Genomic DNA, 24,442 nt, shown 5'->3' with positions numbered 1-24,442 from the left:
AAGGTCAGGCAGAGGCTTTAAGTAACATTAGGATTGGGAACTTTTTCTGTAATTCACAGAAAGTGGTCGAACGTTCCAAACTAATGTGTTATTTCATCATATTTGTGCTTTCAAAAGATCACCTTGATTGTGTGATTTGTAAACAGAATTTAGAGTGTATGTTTAAGGTGAGGGGAGGCGGAGTGGTAATATGGAAATAGAATGGATTCAGAAATCGTTATTTGAAGGCTATTATAGTAACAGATGAAAGATGATGATACCTTCAACTAAAGAGGTATGGGAAAGGTGGAGAGGAGTGGGAAGATTCAAGATATATTTAGGAAGTAGAATCTACAAGAATGCCAATACACTGAGAATGGGAATCAAAGAAAATGAGGATGTCAAAGCTACTCTTGGGATGGGACACCTTTTCAAGTACTGTAACATCATCCTACATTTTGGTTTGAAATTCATACACGAATTTTTTCACATCATCCTACATTTTGGTTTGAAATTCATACATGATCATTTAATTAAGGGACATGATTATTTGCAAGGGATTCCCAAACAGAAAATTGCATTGCATTGGTAGCTCTGCAAATATGTTGTCTATTCCAAAGTAGTGCAAAATTCAGCGTTCTATGCTCCAAAGGTTTCCCTCCTGGAAGTAAGAAGGGCAGGCATTCTTGTTCTCTCCTTTCTCCTCTGCTATTCCTTTGTCCACAATGTCTCTGAATCCCATCATAGATCACTGACCTATATTCTGTACTTGCCTCTCACCCCCAGTTGGTGATGGTAAGACTTTGTAAGTTCAAGATCATATTGACTTTAGGAAGAAACTGTCGTTCCTGCTACTTATCAGGTTTTATCATCAAGAGAATTTAATTTAAACAAATTATCTAAGTTAACAATGAAAACATAAGTAGGACTCATATTATTGAATTATTTTAATCATTCTCATCTGCTATGCACATTAAGTGTGCCATATACAGTTTACCCTTAAACAACATGGGGGTTGGGGAGGCCAGTCCCCCAAGCAGGAGGAAATCTATGTGTAACTTTTGATCATTAATAGTCTACTGTTAACCAGAAGCCTTAGTAATAAAATGAACAGTTGATTAACACATATTTTGTATGTTATTTGTATGATAGACTATATTCTTACAATAAAGTAAGCAAGAGAAAAGAAAATTTTATTAACAAAATCATAAGGAAAACAAAATACATTTATAGTACTCTATTTGTCAAAAATTTGCATGTAAGTGGATCCTCACAGTTCAAACTGTGTTGTTCGAGAGTCAACTGTGTAATTACACTATTTTTAAGTGTGAAGGATAAGAAATTAGCAGTTATTAATATGTGGCCAACCTAGTGACAAAATAAAGTTTTTGAATTCACAACACAAATTTAAGCCTTTTGTCTGATAATAATGGCTATAATTTTTAAGCCTTTATTAAAGGCAAGGAAATATATGGATACATGATCTCATGTAAATCTCACTAAAATCCTATGAGATACGTTATTAGTATTTCCATTTTTTTCAGAGGGAGAAACTGATATATTTTTTAAAAATCAAGTAATTTTTTCAAACAGTCTGGCTCATTTTAAAATTCAGTGTATATCATCTTCTTAAGAAATTTCATAATTTGTATCTTTATTGAAATTTCTAGGTTAAATCTTAGAAAGGAAACACTTCAATATTCTTTCTGTGCTTTGAACTAAAGTTAGGTATTTTTAGCCTAAAACAAAGTTTTAGAAATAGTTTTTTTTTTAGAAATAAATTTTAAGAAATACATGTGACTTGCTTTTTGAAAAGCTTTTGTCAACATCTGACTTTTGAATACAGGTATGTATAAAGCCAAAGGCTTTATCGGTAATATGTCAAAGCCACATGTTGGCCCACAGTTCATTTAGTCCTACACTTAACTTTTATCCTGGGCATGTCATTTAACTGCTTTAGTAATGAATTGTTTCATTTTAAAATGTGAATAGTAACATTCACTTCTAGCAATTCCAACAAGACCAATGAACATAAATGAGATATTGGTTAAAGTAATCAATAATTTATTTATTTAAGATGTACTTATTTTATTTTATTTTATTTTTAAAAAAGATTTTATATATTTATTTATTCACAAGAGACACAGAGAAAGGGAGGCAGGGACACAGGCAGAGGGAGAAGCAGGCTCTGTGTAGGGAGCCTGATGAGGGACTCAAACCCGGGACTCCAGGATTACGCGCTGAGCCAAAGGCAGACACTTAACCAATGAGTCACCCAGGCGTCCCTATTTTATTTTATTTTAAAGAGAGAAAAAGAAAGAGAGAGTGCAGGGGGAGGAGCAGAAGAGGGAGAGAATCCTCAATCAGACTCCCCACTGAGTGCAAAACCTGATGCAGGGCTCTGATCCCTGGTCCCTGAGAGCATGACCTGAGCTGAAACTGAGAGTTGGATACTTAACTGACTGAGCCACCCAGGTGCCCCAATCACCAATAATTTGTGAAAGAATGGTTCAAACTAAGTCAATGTATTTATTATCTTTTATCTATCACATTGAGAAATGTGTGCGAACCTAGAAGTTCTTGAAAAAGGATCTCTTCACAACATCTAGAATTCCCTTGCCACACACGTCAAAGTGGAATAAGGTAAAGATAGAACTAGAATCTTTCCTAGGTTTTTCGATAATTACCCTACACAGGGAAATAGTATTGTCACAAGGTTTTCTGCCTAAATTTCAAAACACCACATGGCTTATTAAAAACGAGATGTTAATTTTATTAGATAAAATATAAAACTGATTTTTTTTATTGAATCTGTTACAGTTTGGACATTTTAGGAGAAACAAAGCAAAACAAGTAGGGGAAAAGGCAGTTGCATTTTTGGAGACTGTCACAAGAGGGCATTTATGGATTAACTCAGTACATTTTTCTATATTGGAAAACACTGAAAGCATTTCCAACTCCCAAAAGCAAACTAAGAATCATTAATTAGTAAAAATTTAAAGGGAGAAAAAGAAAGTCTCTAAAGTTTTTATTTTATATTAATTCTGCTCTAGGAAGTTTGTTCTTTTTCAGGTGTTTCTGTCAGATGAACAGTAGTATATACTTTCAAGTGTTTGATGTGAGTGACTCGTTTCTCCAAAATACTGAGATCTGAAAAATGTTTTATTAGCTTAAAAAAATCACACATATTTTGTTTCTAGCATTTGTTTGTATACTATTATGAGACAAATATGTAAAATAAATGTTATTACTACAACTGATAAAAGGTAATTACATTTTTAAAACATGATTTTATCTTTTGTGCTGAAAAACAAGCTAATTAATATTCCTAAGTATTTTGAAAACAGGTGCCATTTAGACAATACAAGCATAAATGCCTTAATAAAATAATGAAAAGCTTAGTTTCATTAGGAAATAGGTAGAGTAAATTGCTAGAAAGAGAGTGTGCTAGAGCCCACTTAAGGGGAAAAAATAAACTGAATCATATGTTAAGATATTTTTACTCATAATACCTTGAGTTCTTTAAGAGCAAGGCCTTTGTCATATTCATCTTTATAATCCCAGCCCGGCACGGTGCTGAGAATACAGTAGGTACTCAATGAATATAACTAAATGAATACATGAAAGCATCCCTGTAATTGAGGATAAATTTAGAAGTGGCAGAGCAAGGGAGAATTTTCAGTGATTATTAATTAAATTAATGACTTTCTTGTTGCATTAATTGATGTCAAACCTTCACATACAAAGGGAAAACTTCATTCAATCACCTGGGGTTTCCAAATAACTGCAGAGTTGGTGCCATATAAACAAAACATCAGGAGAGCTAATGTGATGATAAGTATATATTCAATTGGCAAGAACAAAGGAGTTGCAGATATTGGAGCAACAATGTATGTAATATGATCTAGGAATGCTAGAGCTATAAATCTCTTCATGATCATCTAGTCTAACCCACTAACATCCAATCTATATCATGGAGGATTCAACCTTTGTCCAATTGATCCAATATTTTGTGGTATTTGCTTTTTATTCGTCAAAGATCTGTAATGATACTCTAAGAGTATTTAATAAGAATTATATAATCCTTGCTATGGTATGATTTTATATAATTTCAAGAAAAACTAAAGAAATGTGCCATTTTAGGGGTACCTGGGTGGTGCAGGAGGTTGTACCATCAACTCTTGGTTTTGGCTCAGGTCCCAATCTCAGTGTTTTGAGATTAAGTCCCCTGCTGGGCTCCATTTTCAGTGGGGAGTCTGGTTGAGATTCTCTCCCCCTCTCCTTCTGATCCTCCTGCTCTCACGCGCTCTCTTTCTCAAATAAATACATACATCTTAAAAAAACAGAAAGAAATGTGGCATTTTAGATAACCTGTAGTCTTATTACAAATAAACATACAATTTCCTTTAGGCATTTTATCATAATTAGAACAAATTTCAGATTTGTTTTCTTATTTCTGCCAGAGCACAAGATTTCAGAAGCCATTTTCATTGCTCCATACTCAGGGAGGATAGTGAGACATGAGAAACAGTCTATTTATTTGAATGAAATAGTTCTGAATTTAGAACTCAACTCTAATACTGAGTAGGAATTGTTTTTTTCTATATCTGTTTTTCATCTCTAATATTGGGATAATATTGCCTACCTTAGTGGATTATAGGTTTTTACTGTTGTAGGTATTATATTTTCATATTGTAGGTAGTGTATTTTAATATATGTAAATTGCCTGATACGTAGAAGATAGTCCATGTAATATCAGACTTTATAATTAGAGAACCATAGATTTGAGGAATTTGAGATATTGGCAGAAATGATCACACAATTTTCATGTACTTCTTCATATTTCTCAGACACGTTGGTGCTTAGTTTGGACCATGAGAGTAGTTCTGATCAACTGGCTTTCGTGGGAATAATGTATGTCACTTTTCGGCTGAGATCGGTAAATGCTATACATCCCCTTCATCAATATCTTCCCCTACCAGAGTACCCCATGAAACCTGGTCCTGAGATGGTGAGGTCTCAATATCCCAAGGTCTCCATCATTTGTATTATTGAGTGACTAAATGGAGCAGATTCCTTGCAGGCCAGTGTGGACATGTGTAGGATCTAACATTTGTTATGTTAGGCCACCATTTAGGAACTACATTATCACTGCAGCATAATTAATAATCTGATCCAACCCAAACACTTCATTTTATTAACAAGGAAACTAAAATCCAAAGAGTCAGTTTGTGTAACAGCCAAAACTAGAATGCAAATATTAAATGAATATAGAGGTATTGGATCATTTTCAAGTGTTTTATGAGTCACAGAATACTTCTTCAGTTCCTCAATATAAATATACCTAATATATGTTCCCAAATTCCTACAGTGAAACTGACATCTCAAGTTACTTTTTTAAATCATTTTTCCCCTTCCTTCCATCTATATGTTCAATATAAAGTTCCCCAATCAGGCTGGATAGTCTTCTGGAAAAGACCTTCTTGTTTATCTATTCTTGCCTTCATTTAAATTCAAATAACATTATGTTTGTGTTTTAAACTATGGGCCAGATATCAAATCCTATTCATTAAGAACATATTTGAAACCAGAAGTCCTTTTCTTGAAACTTTTCTCTGACTAGCAGTTGGTTAACCTTAAAAAAAAAAAAGAAGTGAATTTAAAGTACTTTAAGTTCTAAATTGAATTAATCAGGTACTGTATTCTATAAAGGACATTTTTTTATGCCACTTGCTTGCCCTTAATAAAACTTTATATTGTGCTGAAATTTCTGGTTATAATTTGAATTTGTTTTTCCAATGTTTGGCTACTTCTTGAAAGTATTGACTTATTTTTGTAATTGATGATAAGTGAGATTAATTTAAATCTATATTTGACACATTCATTTACTTAATCCTCAAAACTTTTTATTCTTATGCCTAATAATATGAAGATTAAAAGCAGTCTTCTGAGTATTTTATGGAAGTGGGAATGATTGCTAAGAATGAAAGTGTAGACAGAGAAAATGACTTTTCAGGATACATATATTGAAGAACAAAAAAGAGGGGTGCCCGGTGGCTCAGTCTGTTAAGTGGCCAATTCTTGATTTTAGCTCAGGTTATGATCTCAGGGTCCTAGGATCGACCCCCCACACTGAGCTCTGTTCTCAGCAGGGAGTTAGCTTGAAGATTCTCTCTCTCTCTTTTTCTCTCCCTCTCTAAAATAAACAAATAAATCTTTAAAAAAGGAACAAAGAAGAGGGAAGAGGAATCCATGAAAAAGAAAGATTAGGCACAGTCATGTAAATAGACGTATAGGCAATAAAATAAATGTTTAAGAATCATATGATAGAGTTAAAGAAAGAGATAGTAGGCATCACCTGGCTCTGAGATATAAGGATTCTAACTGAAGAAAGTCATCTGGCTTTGATATTAAAAGATATCTTTGTTGGTTTTTGAACATATTGATTCTTAAACTTCCCTTTCTCTTTGTAACATAAAATATATACCCACTCCCATCAGCAGCAATGCATTGTCAGGGCTGAAAAATATCAAAAGCAGTATCTTGAATCAGAATATCATAGTAGGACGTGGGTACCTTTAGATATTTCAAGTTATGCAGATCCAGTGCCTGAAGAAGTCAAGTAACTCCTCCACCGAAATGAGAACCGCTATTCCAAAGTAGTTTTCTCAAACTCCCTTCTGGGCAGTCCTGGAATTCATAGATATAGCCTTGAGGTCTCTGAGTTGACTATGAAAGAAATTTAAATTCTGTGATTTCATTTTAGTTGAAAATCTAAAAAATATTATAAACGTAAATCCCATTATTGAATATGCACTTGCTACATTGCCAGTGCTTGTATTTGCCTCTAAATGTAGATGTTTTTAGGAAATGAAGGACAAATGCCTCTCCATTAGTATATGCTGTACTGATGATGGTTTCACAGTCCTAACGGAGAAGTGTCGGGGAGAGTTATGGTATGACATGAACTTGAAACTTACTATATAGGGACCTGAGCTCAAAGGAAGCAGGGCTGTAATAGGACATCTCATATTCCCTTTATGAGCTGTATTGTGTGGATTCCATCTGTGTCCACATCAATCATTAACAGTAATACTAAATCTATATACCTTAATGAAGAAAACTTCTGTTTCTTCTTGTGGCACTAATTGGATTACATAGGCATTTAACATAGATTACAACAATATAGTGGAACTAAATTTATCTTTAAAAAAAGCAGATAAATTTAGAGAGTTCTTGGGACATCTAATTAAAATTGACATTTTTTTCCCAACAAGAAGCCATAACTTTATTATTGATAGAAACAGTACAAATTTCAAACCAAGCTGCAGTTATTCTTTTTGAAACACCAAAAAAAAAAAAAAAAAAAGTCCTCGCTTTCACATGGTTACATTGTTAATTCCATAATAGCACTTAGAATATCATTTCTTTTGTTCTTTAGGGCTCGGACTGCCTTTGCTCTTGACACATTTGCTTGTGACATGACCAAGTCTATGTCCGTAACCTCTACACCCATTTCATCAACCCCTTCCTTTTCACTCTCCTCTTGTGCGGTTGGAGTCTGTGTGTTTTCTTGAATGTTTGAGACAGCTTCACCTTGAACTTTGAATTTGTCAGTAGCTGCTAGTTGTGCTTGCTGAGATAAGTCCTCAATCTTGGCTTCCCCCAAAACTGTAGGTATCTGAAGCTGGGCTCTTATAGATATCTGGTTTTGTGATGACAAACAGGATATTCTTAGATTTCTGGATAGTGACTCTTGTAACCCCTGTAACCTGTCAAAGACCCAGTTTGGACATAGCCTTCTATGCCTTCTTTTCACTCTGGCTCTTTTTTGCTTTACTGACTGGTTCTTCATCGATTTCAGCTGCTGCTGCCAGCTGGGCTTGTGTGGTTGCTTGTGTGGAATCCTGTTCCTCAAGCCCTGGTACTGATTCATCACTGTCAGATTCTGTTCCAGACCCTGTTTCAGCCTGGGGCTGTGGCAACTCCTGCTCTGTAGCAGGGACAGTTTCTGTGGCTTCACCAGGCATTTTGTGCAGGGAACGCAGAACCAAAATGGTGGCAGAAAGAGAGCTAAAATTGACATTTTAAGATTGCTCCTCAAAGAGTTTAGGTTTAAATATAAGGTCTGATTATCATGAACCAGAATTTATTATTATTCACATATTTTATAAAACTGGGTTATTTAACTAGGCCTAAATGTTATTGATACAAAAATAGAGAAGCAGATTACATATAGAAGTATATATTGTGCTACATATATTGGTCAGTAAATGCAACTAATTTTTTCTGAAATATATTATTTAACCTATTATATTTGGTTTTTTTAAAAAGATTTTATTTATTTATTCATGAGAAACACAGAGAGAATGAGAGGCAGAGACACAGGTAGAGGGAGAAGCAGGCTCCATACAAGGAGCCTGATGTGGGACTCGATCCTGGGACACCGGATCATGCCCTGAGCTAAAGGCAGACGCTCAATTGCTGAGCCACCCAGGGATCCCAATCTATTATATTTGTACTATTAATTTATAATTTATTGGTTTTCCAGTTTACATGAACTTATACTTTCATGGTTACATCATTATAATTGATAACATTTATACAGAGTTTAAGTTAAATTTATATTTATGCATATTTAAGTAACAAATAATTTAACACTGTCAATAGGTTAAAAAAGAATTCTGTTTCAAAAAGTAAATATCTCAAATATAAGAAAAGCTGTTCTAAAGTTTATTTCATAAAGTAGTGTCGGTGAAAGCTAGATTCCTTTCATCTCAGGAAAGTCTAGGGTGAGAAACTAGTGGTTGTAGTGATATAAAACATCTATTAGAGAAATATGGTGGAAGAAAAAAAAGAAAAATAGGGCAGGTGCTAGAGAAATCAGCTGAGTTCGGCAGGCTGGGTCAAGATAGGAAGACCTAGGCATGATGCGAAGCCAGTGTGGTTAGAAAGCCATGGAAGGAGAGACCAGAGAAGGCAGATTATGGTAGGACAAGATCTGTTCTGACACTTGCCCTATGGAAACACACTGATAACACATGGCAACTTGCCACATGGCGTCAATCCATGAAGCAGCACTATATAAAAACCTGAGACACCGTCCCCACTGCCCGTCTCCATTTTCTGCCAGAGGTCTCTTATTGGTAGGGATCACCAACCTAGACTGGTGAGAAGAGTCACTGAGGGCAACTGTTAAAATTCCCTGATTCCATATCAACATTTTGATCAAAATCTTCATGAGGATGATAGAGTAGGCAGTTAGTTAGACACCAGCCGGAGGCAGGGTGGTGATAAATAAGTGATGCATCAGAAGCTGGAGGGCACAACATCCTGATTTTGTGGCTTTTAACATCCTGACCATATGGCTTTCAAGACCAGGGGCTGACAGACCAAGCACTACAGGTGCAGAACATGTGATCTCCTCTTCAACCTCTGCCCCCTAGAGTAGCCTGTAGCCTCATTATAATAAATTTACATTATGATTTTGACATGCCCCCCCTTCCCCCACCACGATGGCCGTGACAGTTTCAGCAAGTACTTTGCAGAGCCAAAAACTCTCCCTCCCAGCTGGTAGAAGGAGTCCTTCAGATGATTGGAAACATCCTCAGTCAGAGGCTTCCCTAGCTATGACCCATAGCTTATGCAAATAGAGAAAATCCTGGTGCAGTTGCCACCTCTGGGCCTACATACTCTTCCTTCTTGAGAGTGTATTGTCCTTAATCAACTGCTTTGTCTTTGTTACCCTCCCTCTGGTTTTCTTTACTTGTGGGGAATCCAAGAACTGAAACCTCCATTCACACAAGGCAGACTCTCCTACAAGACTAGTCTGGGAAGCTGTGTTTTTTAATAGATTTCCAAGGTGTTATGATCCTCTGCTACTTTTTGTGGCATGATTGGATATAATGTTTCTTAAAATGTGGCTCATGGACCAGCAAAACTTATTAATTCTCAGGCTTCAAGTCAGACCACTGAAAATCCCCAGAGGTGGACCCTATAAATTCCCGTTTTCGCAAGCTAGCTAGATGATTTTGAAGCACACTGACCTTTGAGAACCACTCAATTAATGGGAAGTCAGTTGAAACTGGATATCTTAAAATGGAGGCCCAGGCATGGATGTCTTTTAAAAGGTTTTCCTAGGTGGTATTAATATGTACTTCTTTCTTATCCCCACCTCCCCACCTAGATCATCCTCTTCTATTTACCATATACATGTTCTCATTATCAATGATTATTTGTTGACTGAATCAGTTATTTAATACATTAGTCCTAAATAGTATATTTCCTATAACAGATGTAAGGAATAATGTCTACATGCAGAACCCATGCTTATTTTTCTACATGTTCCTGCTCAAGTTTCATCTTTGTTATTCCAGGAAAGACTGGACTACAAGTTGGTGAGAATGATATTGTAGACAGGAGTAACTTTGAGTCTGCTGTGATTTATGTAAAAAGTCAAAATTTGGTTGTTTATTATTACCAACAAATTACTTGAGGCACACCTCACAATTAATCAAGGCACACCACAATTTTGAGCTATTTGAAGATTGAGAAGAACAAATTAATATATATGGAAACTGGTCAAGTTTTTGACTCCAGCTTAGAGCCCTTTAATCTGAGAGACAGAGAAGAGAGTGGGTTTTGGCCTGCCTTAGGTCTGCTTTCTTTGTCTAATCACAGTAGGCCCCAGAGAGGCTGAGGGTTTTCTTCATTACCCTAATTCCCATAGTCAGTTTCATTTAAAATTAGCCACTCCCCTCACTTCTTGCCATGTAGTAGGAGGGTTTGGAAAAAAGTCATGCAAAGGCAAGAACTCTCAGTGTTTTAGGTATATAAACTAGTTTAGCATAGAACTAGAATTAGTTGGTACAAAATATTTGTCTACTGGGTCTTACATTAGCTATTGTCAGGATTATCAGATCTGAGATACTCATTTTACAGGAAAAGAAACTGAGGTCAAGAAAGTTTGTCCCCGCCCTTCCTCTCTACTGTGCCACTCTCTTCTAGACTTGAGTTAGCTCAGAGAAAGTGTGGGTGAAGTTGTGTGGGCTGATCTCATTTCTCTTTGTGAGTCATCTCCTGGAACTATAACTCATTCTCCAGAGCCTTGGAACGCTGAACTCTTGACTTTTTATTAGAAGACAAGAGGAACACTTACCACTGAGAAAAAGAAAAATCCTGAATTGAGTGAAACAAAACAAGACCAAAAAAAAAAAAAAAAAAAAAAAAAAGGAAAGTATTGGGATCATTGGATAAATAATAGGAAGAGAATAAAAGCAGAGAGAGAAATGAACATAATTCCGGGTCGCTTGATAAAAGGATGTTATTTTTAGGTAATACATCAAGCGTTACTTCCAATTTATATAGAACAGTTTATAAGAGAAGCTATTATATCATACACTGTCATAAGCTTCTCAGAGAGGCCTTGAGAAATGAGTGTAGGCATTGGCAGGTTGATGGGAATAGAAGTCCAAAGAAAGGGAAGTTAATTTATTCATCCATTTACCAATTCCCTTATTCCTTTTTCATTTATTTACTCACACATTAATTCACTGAACAAATATTTAAAGAGAGCCTGTGCAGACACAATCTCTGCTTTCTTGGAGCTTTTGTAGAGTAATAATACTGAGAGACATGCTATAGTACAGGTTATGTTGAAAACTTTAAGAACTGTAGTTTACTGTAGCTACAGGAAAGGATTCACAAGGCAACATTGGGCAATGAAGCTGGAGACAGGGAGAAACACAGTCAGAGACATGGAGACAAAGAGAGCATTTCAGAAAGATTATTCAAGCTATGATGTAGAGGAACTGGAGGTAGCAAATTTGCAGGCATGGCATCCACTTAAATAGCTCTTTTATAGTCAAAATCAGAAGGAGAAAGACTACTGTAATAAAATCAGACTAAATGGGGTGGTTGATGCAAATGTAAAGGGAGATAAGTAATGTAACTTGGAATCTTTTTTGCCATTTTGTTCTAGATGTGACTCTTACATTCAGAAAAATCTCTCTTTTTTTAAAAAAAGTAGGCTCCACACTCAGTGTGGAGCCCAATGAGGGACTTAAACTCATGACCCTGGGATTAAGACCTGAGTTGAAATCAAGAATTGGATGCTAGGGATGCCTGGATGGCTCAGTGGTTGAGCATCTGCCTTTGGCTCAGGGCATGATCCCGGAGTTCTGAGATCGAGTTCCGCATCGGGCTCCCTGCATGGAGCCTGCTTCTCGTCTGCCTGTATCTCTGCCTCTCTCTCTCTCTCTCTCTCTCTCTCTGTGTCTCTTATGAATAAATAAATAAAATTTAAAAAAAAAAAGAGTTGGATGCTTAACCCCTGAGCCAACCAGGCACAGCTCCATTTTTTTTAAAGATTTTATTTATTTATTTATTAGAGAGATAGAGAGAGAGAGGCAGAGAGAGAAGCAGGCTCCATGCAGGGAGCCCGACGTGGGACTCGATCCTGGGTCTCCAGGATCACGCCCTGGGCTGAAGGTGTCGCTAAACCTCTGAGCCACCCGGGCTGCCCTCCATTTTGTTTCTTAAATTAATTCATCAACATTTGTTTTCATATATGAGAATTTAATCAACTAATATTATTCTGGATAATTGAAATTTTCATTCCTTTCATCTTATGTTCTCGTGATCTGTTTTGTTACAACTGTATGATGATTCTTTGCTACCCTTTCAGTATCACTTTCTACTTTCCTCTTGTCCCATTCTGCTTTTGCCCAATTGATAGCAATGGCTTCTGAATTCTTCGTTGTACTTGCAATCTATTTTTCTAGTAGTTACCTTTATTTTTTTAAAAAGATTTTATTTATTTATTTGAGAGAGAGAGAGAGAGTAGGAGCACAGAAGGAAAAGGAGAAGCAGACTCTCTGCAGAGCAGAGAACCTAAGATGGGGCTCGATCCCAGGATCCTTAGATCATGACCTGAGCCAAAGATGCTTAACCGACTGAGCCACTCAAGTGCCCCCTCCTTTTTTTTTTTTTTTTAAGATTTGCCTTCATTATTTTTAACAAATACATTTTAGCCCTTGTTATCTATCTATGTATCTATCTATCTAACTTATCTGTGTGTGGATAGAATTAAACTAAATGAAGGATATAATAACATTAATGTTCATCTTACAAACAATCCAGCAGTAGAATATTCATAATTCCTTAGAAATAGGGAGTTGATAAATACCCATAATCATAGTGGAAAATTTTAGTATATTATCTTAGTATTTAACAGGTGAACTAGATGAAATATGATAAATATTATAAAAATGATAAAAATATTTGATTAACACAAATTAAAAAAATCTCAATTATACCCCCCAATACACACACACCCAGAGAAAAAGACAAAAAGAGAGAGAGAGCAAGGGAAGGAAGGCAGGATATGTGTTCTCTGTAGGATACAGATGTTTTATTTTCACAAAACATTTGTGAGAAGAAGAGAAACTTTCACTCAAAAGGTTACAAATGAAGTTAAATTATACTTCATAACGTACCTTTTACAGAATATTTGCTAAACATAACTAAAACAAGAAACTAAGGATAGAAAGATACAAAATAATTAGGTATTTGAGAAAAAAGCTATCCCAAATAGCGCAGATACTAAACGGCCCATCATAATTAAAATAAATGATTTGCAATTGAATAAAATAGACATGAATATATCAAAACTCATGACCATGATGCAGGCTGTGTTTAAGATCTGGGCCTAAAAAAAAAAAAAAAAAAAAAAAGATCTGGGCCTTGTGTGGTTTATTATTAAATAAACATTGAAAATAATAGAAACAGATGAAAAGAACAAAATAAAAGGCACATCAGTGTAGATAAAGACAAATCAATTCTAGAGACCCGCTCTTCATCACTGCACCCAAGGTTAGCAATAGTGTGTGGTTCACTTATAAATTTACCAGAAGGGTTGTTAAGTGTTTTTACCACAATAAAGAAAAATGACTGAACAGTAAAATAGGAAAAAAAAGTAGAAATGATGAGTAAAACCAAAAGTTTTCACCTGAAACTCTTGACTAAAATGTATAAATCCCTGACATGAATGAGAGAGAACAAGAAAATTTACAATATTTTATATTTAAAACTTATATTATTATTATAAATATATTACCAGTATTATACAAAAATATTTATAAATACATGGCAATAAATTAGAGCAGAAGACTAACTGGAGGGCAGCCCGGGTGGCTCAGCGGTTTAGCGCCGCCTTCAGCCCAGGGCGTGATCCTGGAGTCTCGGGATCGAGTCCCATGTCGGGCTCCCTGCATAGAGCCTGCTTCTCCCTCTGCCTGTGTCTCTGCCTCTCTCTCTCTCTCTCTCTCTCTCTCTCTCTCTCTCTCTGTCTCTCTGATAAATAAATAAAATCTTAAAAAGAGAAGACTAACTGGAAGAAATTTAATTTTTTTAACTTATGATAGTCACAGAGAGAGAGAAAGGCAGAGACAGAAGCAGGCTCCATGCACCGGGAGCCCGACGTGGGATTTGATCCCGGGTCTCCAGGATCGTGCCCTGGGCCAAAGACAGGCGCTAAACCACTGCGCCACCAAGGGATCTCTAACTGGAGGAAATTTAAAATGTAGTCAATGTTCAGCCAGTAGATAAAGCTGTGGGTCAAAATAATTTTATATGTACATTATATTTAACTTCCAAGGAACCGGTACATCTCTGTTGTTTAAACTATCTCTGAGAATAGAAAAAGATAAAGATCTTCCCAATTCATTTTTGAAAAAGATACCACTAATAGTAAAATGTCATACATTTACTTTCATACGAAACTTTATAGACTAATCCCATTTGCTCGTGTAGAATTAATAATGTAAAAAAAAAAAAAAAAAAAAAAAAAAAAAAAAGAATTAATAATGTAAGCTATACAATTGTATTCTGTACTATATTACAAATTATTTATTTTATTAGTAATACATAATGACAAAATAAGGTTGATTCCAGGGATACCTAGGTGGCTCAGTCAGTTAGTTGTCTGCCTTTGGCTCAGGTCATGGTCCTGGGTTCCTGGGATGTTTTCCCACATTAGGCTTCTTGCTCAGTGGGGAGTCTGCTTCTCCCTCTCCCTCTGTCTCTTTCCCCACTCATACTCTCTCTCTGGCTGGCTCTAGCTGTCTCTAAGATAAATAAATAAAACCTTAAAAACATAAGGTTGATGCCAGGACTCCAAGGATTGCTAAATTCTAGGAAATAAATCAACATAGGAGAGGAATAATTTATAGTCGTTAATGAGTGTGGGCTCTGCATCTAAACTGCTAGGTGTAAATCCTGCTTATTTCACTCAAATCTGTTTGATATCTTTATGTATCAGCTTCCTGATTTTGAAGTTGGGGATAATGATATGACTTAACTCAGTAGATTCATCAATATAAAATGTTTGATTATGCCTGGCACATAGTGAGAACTTCATAAGCATTAGCTGGTAGTAGTAGTAGTAGTAGTAGTAAAATGATGGCAAAAAAAGAAAAAAACCCTTCATAGAATTATATAAAATGATCACTGAAACTATGTGACAAAATTCAGTCATTTCTGATAAATTCCTTATAGGCAAAATGGGAATCATAGGTATACCCTAAATGTTATAAAATATTTATCAGATACACCAAACTTCTGAAATCAGATTAAATGGTAAAATATGGAATACTTTTGTTTTTAAGTCTTTATCAAGATATTCACTATTATTTACCATTCCTGGGGTTTCAGCTAATGGAATAACATTAGCTGCCCTCAAAAAGTGAAATAATTTATCAAGAGAAAATGAAGCATACTAATTTTTTAGTTGATATAAAAGATGGAATATAGTTATAATGTGTGATAGACTCTACAAAAGACAGTTTTTAAAGTTGAAGGATATAAAATACAGAAAATAGCTTTCTTATTCATAGCAATGAAAACTAGTTAGAAAATAAAATGCAAGCAAAGATTCTAATCATCTTTGCATCAAAAGCTATAAAATGTATAGGAATAAATTTTGTAGGAATGATATATATTTCAATGTATACATCTACATAATATGTATGTGTGTGACTTGAAAACTTTACTGAAAGACATATAGTTTGGTCTAAATAAATGTACAGGTATGTAGGATTTCAAATTGATAGGGAAAGTAAGGCTTTTTCAATAAATATCTGGGGAAGAATTAGCAACCATTTGGAAGAAAATGAATGTAGATCCCTGCCTCACTGCATATTTAAATAAAAATTCATGATGGATTAAATGTGTAAATATACTTGTGTATAGTATTTGGAATAAATATAACATTTTTCAGAGGATTGAAGGGAGATTTAAATGTTTTTCAAGATGGAGTTTTGTGGGATCCCTGGGTTGCCCAGCGGTTTAGCGCCTGCCTTTGGCCCAGGTCGTGATCCTGGAGACCCGGGATCGAATCCCACGTCGGGCTCCCGGTGCATGGAGCCTGCTTCTCCCTCTGCCTGTGTCTCTGCCTTTCTCTCTCTCTCTGTGTGACTATCATAAATAAATAAAAATTTAAAAAAAGATGGAGTTTTGCAAATTTATAGGAAGGAAGAGAAAAAAAAGAAACGTTGGAATATAGGCATGTAAGAGAGTAGGGAAAGCGGGAAGTCCCTGAGGAGATAAAAGGGAAAGTGACACAATGCTCTAGTGGAGATGGTCACACCAAAGAAACCAGAGCTCCTCATCTGCAGATGGAGTGCTGAGCTACTGCATCTGTACTTATGTTTCAGATTGTCAAGAAGACAATAAAAGAGCTGAGTATGTAGTTTTCTTTATGGGAACTAGAGATTGTGGATGAAAAATTAGTGGGGAGAATTTTTCCTAAAAGCCACTTGAGAAATGCCCTTTATCTGCAGGAGAAGTGAGAGAAATCTGAAAATTTGGACCATCAACACAGGGACACCTGGCTTTCAATGGCCTAAGGCTAACAACACGTGCTGCTGAAGATGCATGTGTTTCCAGAAAGTGGCTAACTCAGTGTAATTATAATGTCTCTGCTCCTCTCCTGATGAACTTTCTTGAGATTTTTCTGGTCATTTTTGAACCATATTCTTTTTTTTTTTTTTTTTAAAGATTTTATTTATTTAATCATGAGAAACACAGAGTGAGGCAGACATAGGCTGAGGGAGAATCAGACTCCCTGTGTGGAGCCCCAGGGGGGACTAGATCCCTGGACCCCAGGATCACGACCTGAGCCAAAGGCAGATGCTCAATCACTGAGCCACCCAGGTGGCCCGAAACATATTCTTATTTCTCTGCTGTAGTCCCAGTATTTATGGACTGAGGAAAACTTGCCAGGCCAGAAGTTACTTTGGAAGAGAATGATTCTTGTTCTCCAAATATTTTAGGAGCCTCCTGTGGAGATGGGAACATAGGGGCAGAACTACCTTAGCACTAATGAGGTTAGATAATACTTGTAACAAACTATTAATTTGAAATTTGCTTTCTATAATTTATAGCACAAATTCTTTTTCTTCTTTTCTTCACAAAAAGATGGCCAGCTGACTTCTTTTGGGACAAAATAGCTGGAAGAAAAATAGGAGCTGTTAAGCTAAAACCTGCTATGCTAAGTTGTAAACTACAGCAAATTTTCATGGTTGAGTGGAAAAAAGTCCTGAAAGACCAGGCTTATAATGGAAGTGCTGACAAAACCAGCTCTAGCAGCACAAACGCAGGACTATTACCAAGCCCTTAGGGTGGACTAGTTGATATCATTTGCACTTTAAGCAGTTTAGGTGTTAAATTGCATGCAATTGCACAGTGTGATAAAACACCCTTCAAAGATATGAAATAATCCCTCTTTTTTCCTGCACTATTTTCTTACAGGAAGTCTTAACTCATAAATGGTAGTATTGGGTAATTTGTTTCTAGTAAAATGCAGTGTAATCCATTTAGTTACAATGCTTATCCCGTTCCAGTGGCAAAATGTAACAGGTGTAGGGTATTTTCAATAGAGAGTGAGCCTAATTTCACAGATATGAGTTTAGATTGAGATTTTCTTCTTATTATTCTTTTAGTGATTTTTAATGGCAGTTTAAAACCGTTTGACCAAGAGAAAACAAGAGAGTGGCCAGAAGTGCATTTTTTTTTTTACTGTGAAAATTTTAATGTAACTGCTCCTCTATCATCTCTTCTAAGATTGAGAACACAATGAAAATAATCTGTTCCATTCTAGGATTTATCTGGTTTGCTTGCTCAATTTTGTTCACTAATGTCATTTTGTTTTAATTCAGTGAGCAATAGCTGTCATAGGATGATTAACCTGCAGCTGGGCTGGTGATACAGAGATAAAGTAAAAATCATTTTAAGTTTTTGGTAAAGGCTTCTTAAGAGTGATAGGCTTTGGAGGAGGATTTTCTCCATCACTTTGTGGAGACTGTCAATCTTGAATTGGTCAAATAAACACACATTATGCCAGGCACTAACTCTTAATAGAAATGCTGGTTAGAGGAGTTTAAAATGTATCTTAGAGCACATTTTGAAATAAAATCTTAGTATTATTTGATTATCCTTGTTAGAAAAGATTGAGAAATAATCCTTCGGAGAACTAAGAAAAGAGGAATTGTAAGAACCAATGAAAATGGTTGACCAGAAAGATGGAAATACACTGTATTTTTCATAAGTGAGGTTACTTGTTAATCAGTTGGATTAACTTTTTTGGGGGGTATAAGCGGGGAGATTTAAAAACTGTTTATTATAACATATCAACACAGTGAAGTCCAGATAATGCCTAATGGCTAACAAAGGCTTTATACCTCTCTAGAAATCCTATATACAAAGCTCTTCTGATGAAATAAAGCTGAGAGTTGTACCTGAATATAGCCATCCATCCATCCATCCATCCATTCATCCATCCATCCATCATTCTATGTATCCATAAAATATTTATTCTATTATTCTATTGTTATTCTATATTATTCCATTTTTCTAGCCATAGGTAGGAAGATCTGCTGTACTAAGGATGGAGCAATTAATAAAATTTGATCTTTATCCTCAAGGAATTTATGGAACAATGAGTAAGACATTCAATTATAGCAAATGCATTGATAGCACAACTAAAACACAAACTTGTAAAAGTAGGCTATATAACAGGCAAATGCTGTTTTTATGAATGGGTTCAAAGTGAATAAGATGTGATTGTTTACATGTATCACTTTCCAGATAGCAGTGTGAACTGCAGGAACTCAGAAATAACAACTCTCTCAACTCAGTGGGCTATCTTAAGGAACCACAGGGAATCAGAACAATTGCTACTGCTGATTGAACCACAAATGTATGGACATGGCAAAAGTGTTGCAACAAAATTTTTGAAATTTTAAAGACATATTTATGTATTGCTGAAGCTATTATAGTGAACTTAAGCCAAGAAACATGTCTGAAGGGGCAAGGTGGCTTTTTGGTTAAGTGTCTGACTCTTGATTTCGGCCCATGTGGTGATCTCAGGGTTGTGCGACTGAGTCCCACCTGGGGCTCTACATGCAGTTTGGAGTCTGCTTATCCCTCTCCCCCTGCTCCTCTGCTTGCTTCCCCACTCTCCCAAATACATAAAAATAAAATAAATATGTCTGGTGAATGTGGTAGTCTTTTAATTCATCTATGCAGCGAAATGGCCTCAGATGAAGTTACCCTGGCAGTTGCTTGTACATTTGGATTTTTTTCACTTACGCATAATTATGTTGGTTGACTGCTGAACATGGGATCTGTGCCTGTTTTCCTCGATGAGGCTGGGAATATTCTTCAGCTCAATAGTTGGACCCTCATGAAGTTTGGAATATCCTTCTGGTAACCACTCTTAAATGTATGCTTGTGTCCCTCCAGTTTCATTCTATTTATTTACACACACACACACACACACACACACACACACATAGGCATAGGTTTTTTTCTTTCAATGCAAACTGGATCATTGTCCTGTAATTTATTTCTAAACATAAAATTTCAGAAGGATCTAGGCCATCAATTGCTATATCAATGTATTTTGAAAGATACCTAATTGACCTCAAGTGATTTTGAGAGATATTGTAATTGACTTCAAGTGATTTTGTTTATAGCCCTTGACATTGATGCTTGAAAGCAACTGACAGGGAATCTCAAGAAAGCCATGATTTTAGTGTATGGGTGGGTTTGCCCAGAAGATAAAGTACTCAGCAGATGGGTAGAAGGTAGTATTTTAAGTATTTTTTCCAGTTGAGATCTTTCCTACCTCTTTAAATATTAGCTATATTTATGATTATTACTAGGTTTTTATAGCTTCAGACTTGTGGTAAATAAGGTTAACAACTTTTGAAATAGAAAATTTTTACAAGATATGTTTAGTCATGTTTCTCCTTTCATTTTGCCTGGTACTCTTTCAATCTGAATAATTGAGTCTTTAGAGAAATTCCTTTTTTTATTTGATTTTTCCTTCGGTTTCATTTTTCTATATATATATATATGTATATACATATATATATAATCTACACACATATGCATATATATATACACACATACATATATACATATATAATCCGTAGCTATAATATATATTATGCATCCTATCTTCTGGTGCTATCCGTCTTCCCCCTCATTATCTTTATCACTTCATTCTGTTGTAAGAATATATATAGCTGATATTTGGTTTTATTTACTACCTCTGCAGCAGTTTAAAATCAGTATATTTTTCCTTGAGTTTTAGAATTTCATCATTTCTGAAGTGAAGTGAATAATAACATATCCCTTATAGTCATATGTGAATTATATTAGAATATAAAATTAGTGCTTAGTAAATTCTGGTTATCAAATTGTGGTCAGAGAATGTATTCTATAAATGTTCTCTTTTGGAAATAACTGAGACTTATTTTGTTTCTTAGTGGATGACTAATTTTTCTGAGTCTTTAGAAAAAATATGTTTCTCAGTTAAGTGCAAATCTCTCTGTATATGTTTACCAAGAATATTTGTCAATCATTCCGTCAGTTCTGGTTATGTCACATTTTAAGCTATGTCATTCCACAGCCAGGGTTTGATCAAATTATTCTTATATTGTTGATTTTTTTTTTTACTTTATATATCATAATGATACACTTATTGGTACATGAAAACTCCTTCCTATGTATCTTTGAATTTTTAATCTTACAAAACATCCACCCCCACTTTTCTTCATTTAATCATTTTAAGTTGAATTCTATTTATCTTTTATGACTATTCATGCTGGAAATCTTATGCTTTCCTCCCAGATCCATCCTCTACTCCTTAGTGTTCTGTGCCTCTAGATGCTGATTTGTATGGACCACACACATCAAGAGATGCCCTTTCCCCTTCACTTCTAGTTGGGTTAGGCTGGCAGTATCACTGGCCGGACAAGCAGGAAAGGAGCAGAATGAATTTGGGATACCTATTCCATGCTTTCTTCGTGTGAATTGCCATATAACTATAGGTTTTGAACAAAACTACAGCTGCTGTCAGCCTCTGGCTTCTTCTTTTTCTTCTTGAAAGACTTTATTTATTTATTCATGAAAGACACAGAGAAAGAGAGGCAGAGACATAGGCAGAGGGAGAAGTAGGTTCCATGTAGGAAGCCGACGTGGGACTCGATCTCGGGGCTCCAGGATTACACCCTAAGCCAAAGGCAGAAGCCAAACCGCTGAGCCGCCGGAGGATTCCCCAGCCTCTGGCTTCTGGTAAAAAGCTTTCTCCCTTTACCCACTGAGACCTAAGGGTGGTAATAATTTCCTGCTATAACTGGTGGTGGTTTTCATAAAACCTACCCGTCCTGATAGATGGTTTATTTTATTAAACTCTCTTCAAGTTATCCAAATTGAATGCGCTAAAAACTTTCTGCCAGGACACTTACTCATGTATTATTTTCAAGTTTGCTTTATTTTTATTTCTGAAATATTTTTACATTTCTGTTTATTTGCAATTCTTTTGTATCATTTTATTTTTAACTATGTCTCTAAAAATCAGCATTTATAGATTTTCCTTTTTTGTTTATTCAAACTGAATGTGTGGCCTTTTAAAGATGATTTTTAGTCCATTCATTTAATTATGAACTCTGATATATGTTATTTTAAACATCTTATTTCTCACTTTCTTTTCTTCCTGTTATTTGCATTTATTTAATTTTGACATCTGTGTAATGATCATGTTGACTTTCCTCATTTAAAAAAATCTCTTAGTGGCTTGGAAGTTTTACATCCTATTTCTTTTGTCCCTCATTTATAGAAAATATTTGACTTTATGTTTCATTATTTTCAGAAAGGATATTTATATCCTAATCTTCAAACAAAATTTGATTTTGGCATATTTTTATCCTTCATCACCTTAAGAGTCCAATTTTTTTTAAGAGTCCAATTTTTTTAAATTTGAAACTTCACTTCTAAATTTTAAAGTTTAATCTACAATGAATAGCAAAGGTGAGAAAAATGTGTAGTATATATGTAGCTTTGGATGTGCTACAAAAGATAGCCATTCTCCTTGATAAAAAGTTAAATGTAATTAATGCTGAACTTCATTGGTGATATTTATTATTTGATATTTTTCTGGGAAAAAAGATGTTGCAATTTTGGAATTATGTAGTCTTAGGTCCATTTTTTCTTAATGAATACTAGTACTTTAGAATTATTTTTCTAAAGGTTTTATTTAAATTCCATTTAGTTAACATGCAGTGTAATATTAGTTTCAGGTGTGCAATATAGTGATTCAACACTTCCATACAATACCAAGTGCCCTCCTTCATCCCCATCACCTATTTAACCCGTCTTTCTACCTACCTCCCCTCTGGTTACCATCAATGTGTTCTCTATAGTTAAGAGGCTGTTTCTTGGTTGCCACCCCCTCTGTTTTCTCCTACTCCTTCACTCATTTGTTTTGTTCCTTAAATTCTACATATGAATGACATCATAAAGGTATTTGCCTTTCTCTGACTGACTTATTTAGCATAATACTGTCTAGCTCTATCCATGTCATTCATTGCAAATGGCAAGATTTCATTCTTTTTGATGGCTGAGTAATATTCCATTAAAAAAGAAAAAAGGAAAAATGAGCACCTACTATGTGCCAAGTATTGTTCTGAGTATTTGAAGTACAGCAGTAAGCAAACAAAAAAGAGAAAGACATCATGCTTAATATTGGTTTGTTCTTTATCTTTTAAAAATTAATGCCATTTGTGAAAGTTATAGAGATTTATTTTTGTAAGTCTAAATCAGAGATTGTCATATAGGTTTCAGCAGGAACAGGTGTAAAGTATTCTATGACCTAATAAAGCAAATTAAAAAAATAACAACAGGTGCTGAATTACCTTAGTTATGGTATTTTCTGGCTAATTAAAGATTTAGTAGAAAAATTCTGTTTAAAAAAGAAAAGAATAATTTTTGACAACAGCCACTTTTTTGTAGTCCATCATTTGCATTACAACATAGGATGTTTTTATAATTTTACAAGAATTATTTTACTTCTTAATTCACCATATATATATTTAAAGATGTATCTATTTATTTGAGAGAAAGAGAGAGAGTACTTGAGCCCACATGAGTGGAGGGAGAGACAGAAGGAGAGAATCTTCTAACAGACTTCCCTTTGAGCATAGAGCCCAACATGAAGCTTAGTCTACAACCCTGAGATCATGACCTGAGCCGATACCAAGAGTGGGATGCTTAACTGAGTGAGCCACCCAGGCATCCAATTCACCAATATTTTTGAATGCCTACCATGTACCAGGCAGTAGCACATATCAACGAACAAATTGGATAAAAATCCTTGCCCTAGAACATCTTACATTTATGGAATAGAAGATAGTCAAAAATAATATGCATGGTGAATAAAACCATTCTTCTTTGGGTTCTCCCTCTATCACAGTATTTTGAACTATTTGCTTCAGGTCATGAGTGAACCTTTCTTAGCTGATAATTTTCTCCTCTAAAATCACTGTTTTTCTCTGTTCCTCCACCTCATTTTGTCAATATTATTCTTATTCTTTCCTTCAGTGAACCTCAATGTAATGCAATGATAATAAAAATGATGATAATAAGTTATACTTATTGAATTCTTTCTATATGTCAAGCACTTTTCTAAGCACTTTACATTTTACAACTCACAAACTCCTCACAAAACCCTACAAGGTAGGTGAACTTAGTTGTAACATTGTATGGATATAAAAAACAAGGTACAGAAAGATGAAGTTTTCTAAGTGGTCTCCCAGAATCTATAGCCTCTACTGTCTTTATCCAAACCAGCTACCAGTCACTATCTAAGTCAATATTTCTAAAACTTTATTTTTATCATGTAGAAGTTTTACTTAAATTCTTAAATTTTTGTACACTGTGCATTTACTCATAATAATAGTGTTTATCATGTATTCAGCATTTATTGTATGCACTAAGAATTGATAGCTCATAGGCCAGTTATAATATTTGCATATATTAGCAAGTGCTTTTTAGTTTTTTATTTTTTTTGGTTTAAGCAAACATTTTATTTTATTTTTTATTTTTTGAGAGTTTATTTATT

At 35.1% G+C, this 24,442-nt stretch overlaps 1 long non-coding RNA gene and 1 pseudogene across 1 annotated transcript; both read right to left on the bottom strand.

Moving 5' to 3' along the window:
* Positions 1 to 3,645: 3,645 nt before the first annotated feature.
* LOC111097204 lies at positions 3,646 to 22,788 on the bottom strand. Its single transcript, XR_005362826.1, has 3 exons — positions 22,711 to 22,788; positions 6,556 to 6,708; positions 3,646 to 4,312 (listed from the first exon to the last, which is right to left on the bottom strand). It is a non-coding gene; the product is annotated as an uncharacterized LOC111097204 (long non-coding RNA).
* LOC480278 lies at positions 7,367 to 8,012 on the bottom strand (annotated as a pseudogene).
* Positions 22,789 to 24,442: the final 1,654 nt, after the last annotated feature.

The sequence above is a fragment of the Canis lupus genome, chromosome 8 (genome assembly GCF_011100685.1).
Source record: "Canis lupus familiaris isolate Mischka breed German Shepherd chromosome 8, alternate assembly UU_Cfam_GSD_1.0, whole genome shotgun sequence".
Classification (NCBI taxonomy): Eukaryota; Metazoa; Chordata; class Mammalia; order Carnivora; family Canidae; genus Canis; species Canis lupus.
This window is presented reverse-complemented; position numbering and strand designations above follow the sequence as displayed.